Genomic DNA, 8133 nt, shown 5'->3' with positions numbered 1-8133 from the left:
CAGGTAAGTGCTTCGATGTACCCAGACTCAGCACGGCCATGAGTTCAGGGTCCGAGCCCCCTCAACGTGGTGCCTCCGGCTCCGCCCTGCCACGAGGCCCCACCTGCCGGTACGTCCGACGTGATTGTCTCCTTTGTCCCCCTTGCCCGGAGCTTGGGGGCGTGGCTTGCGCTCCCCAACCTGTCGCGATGGCTGACCGGGACTGTCCGACTCGGCTATGCGATTCAGTTCACCAGGCACCCGCCTGGGTTCAGCGGCATCTGTTTTACCTCAAGTGTAGGGCGAGAATGCCGCTGCCCTCCCCATGGAGATCGTGTCCCTTCTGCGGAAGGACTCGGTAGAGCCTGTCCCTCCAGCCGAGATCTACAGCCCCTACTTCATCATATCAAGGAAAGGCAGTGGGTTCTGAACCGGGCCTTGCACAGACTCCCGTTCAAGATGCTGATGTGGAAACGCATTTTAGCGAGCGTCCGGCATCAGGATTGGTTTGCGGCGGTAGACCTGAAGGACGTGTACTTCAATGTCTCGGGTTCTCCTCGGCACAGGCCCTTTCTTTGGTTCGACTTCGAGGGTCGGGTGCACCAGTACAAGGTCCTCCCCTTCGATCAGTCCCTGTCGCCTCACGTCTTCACGGAAGTCGCAGAGGCAGCCCTTGCCCCGCTAAGGGAAGTTGGCATCCGCATCCTCAACTGTCTCAATGACTGGCTGACTCTAACTCACTCTCGAGACTTGTTGTGTGCGCACAGGGACCTGGTGCTCAGGCACCTCAGCCGGTTGGGGCTTCAGGTCAACTGGGGAAAGAGCAGCTCTCCCCGGTAGACAGCAACTCTTTTCTCGGGTTGGAGTTAGTCTCTATAATGGCGCGCCTCACAAGCGAGCGCACGCAGTCAGTGCTGAACTGCCTGAAGTTGTTCATGTAGAGCACGGCGGTCCCACTGAAGCATTTTCAGAGGCTCCTGGGGAATATGGCGTCCTCTACCAGTTCAGCTCTTTGTGGCGTTTCGTATAGGGACCCCTAGTGCCACTACATCGACACAACGTTGAGTGACAGATAGGGAACGTCCTGGTTACTTTCGTAACCTCCATTCCCTGATGGAGGGAACGAGATATTGTGTCCCTCCTGCCACAACACTGAAGTACCCACTGAAATGGCCAGGACCTTGTCTCGACTCCTCAGCACAAAACCTGAATGAGTGGTTGCGAGACAGCTCCTTTTATACCCATATGTCCGGGGGAGTGGCATGCAAATTCCACTTGCCAATTCCCCTTTTTTCAAAGATCAGAGGTGTTTGGGGCTCCCAAGGGCGACCCCTAGTGTCACTACATCGACACAACGTCTTGTTCCCTCCAACAGGGAACGGAGGTTACGAAAGTAACCAGGACGTTTTCTACCCCAGTTTGTGTCCATTACAACACTCAAGACCCTTGTGTGTGTGTGTGTGTATTGTATTTGTGGTTATGCGCATGTGTGTCGTGTTCCTAAGCCTATATGCATACTTTGTTTTTTTGGGGGGGTATATAGTGACAGGATTGTGTTGCACACTTTTGTGGTCTCTGCTTATATGGAAAAGTGTAATTCCACCATTGTGAATCAATAATATGTCTCTATTACAATCCATTGAGCTTTATTAGGGATCATATGCTGTGTTGCAGTGCAGATCTGGCTATGTACTGTAATTAATGGGATGGGTGGACCAATTAAATTTGGGTCCTTTATGGTTGTGCTGATTACCATGTTTAGGGCCTGAATTTCAAAGAATGCCTCCCAAACATTCCCAACCTCTTGGAGGAGTATGTGCATACATTTGTATCTCTCTTAATTTGCTTGCATGAAGGGATGCTTGTACATGTGCGTGTATTGGCTGGGGGTGGTGCCAGCAATATAATTACTGTTCATAAATTACCCTTGAGAATCCTTTTAACCCACCTATACTTTATTATGATAATGATTAGAGAGGGTAACAAAAACATCTGTATATTTGTCAGTTCACAGGTCTTTTTTGATGTCTTCTCTCTTTAAACCAACTGGCCCCAGAACAGCAGATATGCTCTATTCCAGTGTTTCCCAAACTTCTTGAACAAAATTCTGAGATTTACCACTCTTTTAATGTCATTCCAGTTCAAAATAACATTCAAACCGAGTTCATGTATTTTCACAGGCAAAAAAATTAAAAAAATAAATAAAATAAAAAATGTGTGCACCCTCTAATGCAGAAACACCAAAATGGTTGTGTCATAAAGGTCAGATAAAAAGCATACAATGAAATAACCCTATCTTTTACGGTAAAAAAAGCAAAAAAAATAAATAAAATAAAACAAAAAAAAAGCATCTACTCATGTGTCACGCGTGAGCGCACAACATACATGATGTAGGTATCTGTTTTTGCAAGCCCTGCACACTGCTAGTTGACGTAGCTAATTGATAGCAAGTAAAATAGATACTTCGCTGTTTTACTATACTCACTCTTGTCAGTCATCCACGATTTTATGTCACTCACAACGGTGTGACCCAAAATTCACACACACATCATTTGGTAATAACCTTGAAAAGGACAATGCTTTGAGGAAATTGAGGGAGGGAAGCATAGTTTGTGATGTTTGATGCTTTAGGGCCCTGACTTGGGCGAGCATTTGGTTGTGCAATACCCTGGACAAAATGCATTGTAACTTTAAAAATAAATAATGCGTTTTGGTAAACATAGTTGTAAAATAATGTAGAAAGCATTATGAGGAGTTTGTCTTACCAGCAGATATGGAAAATTAACTGTAGATGGATTGAAATAATGAGTTTATGAAATTCCGAACACTGAAAAAAAACAAAAAAATAATCCGGCACAGGTTTATCCAATGAGTAAGCAAAACCTTACTTACCTGCTACTAAATGTAATTGCTCCAACCACGAGCACATAAAAAGTGAAAGGAGCAAAGACTGAAATGTATTGATACTTAAAATAAAATGTAATGTAGTTAGGCTAACTTTGTTGTTAAACTTGTAATAAGCTTTGAAATTTGGAACATTGATAAAGCCCCAATGCTTAGAAAGTCCCCTTTGATTGAAACATGGTCCGAATAATGATAAGAGAATAAATGATTTACGAAGAGCCATATAATACAAATTTCTGCACTGTAATGATGTCTGAATGAATAATAAAACACAAACATGACTGTGGAATAGGAATCACACCCCTGTTTGACTTGATCATATAAGGCAGCAAAATGCATTACGCTGGTAATGAAATGAGCTGTTGAAAAATGGAAATGTAATGAACGGAGCCTGCCGCTAGATGTAAGAGGTGCGCAACAACAAGTGGTGATTCCTTATTTGGAGAATGCAGAAATAGACGTATAAAGAAACACTTAGTGATTTACGTGCGATAGGAGCAACCACCAAAACAATGCATCATCTTAACTGAATGGAGAAATACACCCCGTATGATATGTACTTGCGCATCACGACATGCATGAGTAATAATAGATCTTGATTTCCCGATAGGGGTACACTCAGGCATGCAACACAGTGACTGAATCATGCATTGTGAACCTTAACTGAGATACCCGCCATGGCACGGTTGTCACGCTGTGAAACGCGTGATTGCCAGCCATAAACTATGAGAGCCGAATGCTCTATGGAAATGAAATATTGCCACTTGAATGTGATATTGACGCAGATTAGGGTTGTGATGACCAGACAACATTGGCATCAGAAAGCCTAAGACCCTTAAACCATCATCTAAATGAAAACGTATGAATATGATAGAGAACTTAGCGTATTTCTGCTGGGGATCAGCTGCTGCCTTGATGCAATGCTTTTGACGGCCTTCCAGCACCGGGTCGTTCATTCCAGATGCAGTAGATGCGGTGGCTCGACTGAGGGAGGTCTCCTACATGACTGAGATCTGGATGAAGATCCGGATTCGCTGATCGTTTATGGCCCATAGGTTTGATGAAAGTTGAAATGGAGTGGCAGCATCCTAAGATGTTATGTGAGCTGGTTCACCTGTGGTCTAGAGAGATCGGGGTTGACGGAGATGCCTCGTTAACATATCTATTATTATTCCAGGAGGGCCGCGTTACACTGAGACTCTGGAATTGCTGACACATGCTGCAACGAGGAGCTGCTGATCCTGGATATGAGGTAAGGAGCAGTGATTAAATCCATATTGGCTTGTCTGGGAGCGAAGCTGTCTCGACGTCGGACATAGTAAGTTGTAGAAAGAATTTGCACATTGACACCTGAAAGCAGCATAGTGGTTAGCTGCTGGCAGACCTTTAAAGCAAGAGGTGAACAGTGATTGGTTATAGGAAATTATGAATGAACCGATGACATGTACCACGCGAGTCTCCCTGACAGAGCTACCGCCTATGCTTCCATCTCTTGTAAAGTGCTTGTACAGTGTTCTGCTCGATGACATGATAATAGATATGCATATGATATATAACATGTTTGATATAAGGGAGTTGTTTTTTATTTGTTTTTTATTTATGTTTAATGAACATTTTCAAAATACCTTGTGTGAATGTTATCTGTGTGATAGGGAGGGGGTACGCAAAAGGATATTGAATGTTTGAAGGGGTACGCCACTGTAAACATTTGGGAACTACTGCTCTATTCTAAGTCCCAGACATTTAGCAGTTACAATGAATCACACTGAATTCTTGGTAACACTAAGTGATGTTACCTCTGTTAGGGCTAATGTTAAAATATGTAATGGCATTTAATACAGATGTGTGTTCTTTATTTTAGTGCAGTCTAACACTCTGAAACAGTATGGCCAGTCTGAATTCTAATGACATTTATACAGATTGTAGCTATATGCTGTAGCAACCCGACAGATATACAAGTATATGTTCTTTATTGTATTGAGACATATTGTGTATCTCTCCACTCCGTTACATTTTCCATATGTATGGGGAATGACCCACTGAGTCAGTTGACATGTACACTGTTTAAAGGGTCATGAAACTCCCCTTGTTGAGCCCCAATTTTTCAGACTGAAACCTCAGACTGAAAAACGACTCTCGAAATGGGAGGGAAAATATGTAAATATGTGGCTGAGTAATGTAGGCGGGAAGAGGGAAAATGGGAGAGGGACAAGAGCTATTTACAAAAACACACAAACAGAGATGGCTGCACCTCACATTATGAGAAGGGATGAAAACACAAGAGTTTGGGGCTGTATATTAATCATGGGACAAAAGTGTGAAGAGTTAAGGCGATAGAACAGTTTACAAATCTGCAAAAAGATTTGGATATTTTGTTAAATTTTTTTGAGAATGAATTGAGAACAGCACTCAGCAAAACTGCTCAGGCATAAGAGTCCTAAATTTTCTGGACGATTGGTTGGTTTGTGCCCAGACAGAGCGGATGTTTCATCATCTTTTTTCTGTGCTTCTGAAGCATATTCAACATTTGGGGCAATGCCTGAATGTGGAGAAGAACACCTTGGATCCTTCCCATGTCACACAGTTCCTGGGCATGACTCTAAACTTCAGGAAAGCAACAGTGACGCTGAGCTCACAGAGACAGGAAGCTATCAGAACCTGACTGTCTCAATTTCAGGTAGGAAAAGAGATCAGCTGAAAGCAGTGTCTCCGTCTTATGGGCCTGATGGCGGCTACAGTGCAAATAGTGGCACTTGCTCTCTAGCATATGGGATCTGTGTAGGCATGTGACAGTATTCATTTATACGGTATATCATGGTAAATAACATGCACAATATTTTTATTGTGGGCATTTCAAAATATAGTAAATAATTCTAGATAAACTTTTGGCCAATTTTTTGCTATTTTTATGATCGCACAGTAGTTTTTTTTTCCCATCAACGAATCAAGATTCACAACACTGCGTTTACGCAGCACAAACGACACATGCACACTCTGATGTAAACAAACCAGCATGGAAGAGAAACGTGGCTAAAGGAGGAATGCTGCCGACACTTTATCTGCATTCTAATAGGGTTAAGTCGGTATAGTGGAAGTATTTTGGGTTCCATAAAAATGCAGAGGGATTATTGGTTGGACATTGGTTGGTTTCCATTTGTATAAAACATGTGGAAGAAAAGTGGCAGCGAAACTGCCGTGGACAACATGTCCGCTCATCCACGGGACAGTCATTGCGTTCAATTCAGCAAGATAAAGGTAAGTTGTGACAGTTCTGCTCATTTTTCCAAACTGTTTTTGAAAACTGAGAGACAACACTCTAAGAGACAACTAGCCAGCCTAAGTGACAACTAAGACGACAAACAAAGTGCACTCTTGTTGCCATTTGCGGATAATGTCTAGCTTGCTTTTTAGTGGCCAGAGAGTAGTTCGCTAAAACTCAGCTAGCTACACAGTAACGTTTGCATCTCGTAGTAACAACTAAAATACAGTTGAAATCAGATAATACTAAGTCCTGTAATTAATAATGGCAATGTGGCACAATGATGATTTCACTATTAATTTCAAGTTGGAACTGCACTCAATCGTACGTTGCCATACAGTGAGAGTGAACTAATGGTTATTAAAGTTGTAGCTAGCACCTAGCTATATATTAGCAACTGGCTTGCTATCCAGAAGAAAAAAACATGCATACTATTGTTGTAGCCTAGTAGCTGGGTCGAGAAAATGAGTCTAGCCTTACTTTAACAATAGCCTCAACAAGACAAGGTCTGTCCTAATCTGTAATGATCAGTGGTCCCATGGCAGAATGACCATTTAAATTTTAAGACTTCAACGAAATGCTATATTTGCCTATGAACACATGGTGTTGATGGTAGTTTTTTAAATGTTCAGAGTTCTTTTCAAAGTTTATTGTTATCTGTTAATTTAAAGGCCAGTTTGGTATTGAAAATGTAGCTTAAACTTTTTATTAAGAGAACAAAAATAAAGTTTGTTTATCATTCAACCCATTTTTGAAATGTAATTCAGTACCATGGTACGTCACATGCCTATACCTTTGCAACAATGTCTTCTGAACTTAGCGTTGCATCCTCAGTCAGCTCTTTCAACCATAGTCCTGGTAACTCAGAGGCTGGGGCAGTTCTTCACTGGTGGAGGGGCGAAGAGAACATTGTGAGAGCCAGCATGCTGGGCCCGGTGTTCCTTCGGCAACTAGTATCGACAGATGCCTCTCAGGTAGGCTGGGGAGCAGTGCAAATAGGCTGGGGCATCAACAGCTGCTGGGCCGACTTCTGGGCAGTGCTGGACCTGAAGGCAGTACACCGTGCACTGCAGCATTTCCTACCACGCATAAGGGGATATCACGTCCTGGTTCAAACAGACAGCACAGTGGCCGTGGCACGTATCAACAGGCAGGGAGGTCTTGGCTCTCTCCCCTGTGTTGACTAGCATCAAACAATGGACATGAGCAGATGCACAGTTTCTGTCCTCAAGGGCAGTACACATGCCAGGATCCACTAATGTGGCAGTGGATCAGCTGTCCAGGGGAGGTCTGAACACAGGCAGAGGTCTGGGGGCAGTTTGGACCAGCAGTAGTAGACCCGTTTACCTCCAGGGAGTCGTTAATCTCCCAGGGGAGGGACAATTCCCCTCTCGGCAAATAGATTGTGAGAATGATCTTGGTGCACCATACTGGCCTCACATGGTGTAGTTCTCGGACATCCCACTTCTCCTGCACGGGACACCATGGGAGCTCCCAGTCAGGAGGGATCTGTTGTCCCAAGCGCAGGGGATGCTGTTTCATCCCTTCTCTCTGGGTCTCAGACTCTGGGCCAGGCCTCTGAAAGGGCCAGGTTCCAGGCAGTTGGGCTTGAAGGGGCTCTGGCTCCATCAGCAAGGGTAGCCTATTCGTTTAAGTGGGGGCAATTTTAGGCTCGATGTGATCTACGCCAGATTAATCCCCTCACATACACAGCTTGGGAGATCCTGCAGTTGTTGCAGGAGCAGTTGGAGGCTGGGAAGGCACCCACCACCCTCATAGGCATGGTGGCTGCAGTCAAGCTGCTCGGTTAGGGGACCACAGGCTGTCAGAGTGCTGCTTTGCCCTGATTTCACAGTTTCTCAAGGGTGCCCAAAGGTGCACATCCCGAAATAGGAGGCCTAGTGTACTCCTGTGGGACTTGAACTGGGTCTCGATTTAACTCCAGCACCCTCTATTTGAACCCCTTGAATTTATATACCTGAAGTGGCTGT

Source organism: Myxocyprinus asiaticus, chromosome 15 (assembly GCF_019703515.2).
Source record: "Myxocyprinus asiaticus isolate MX2 ecotype Aquarium Trade chromosome 15, UBuf_Myxa_2, whole genome shotgun sequence".
In the NCBI taxonomy this organism is placed as follows: Eukaryota; Metazoa; Chordata; class Actinopteri; order Cypriniformes; family Catostomidae; genus Myxocyprinus; species Myxocyprinus asiaticus.
The sequence above is the reverse complement of the archived record's forward strand: the minus strand, read 5'-3'. Positions refer to the sequence as shown.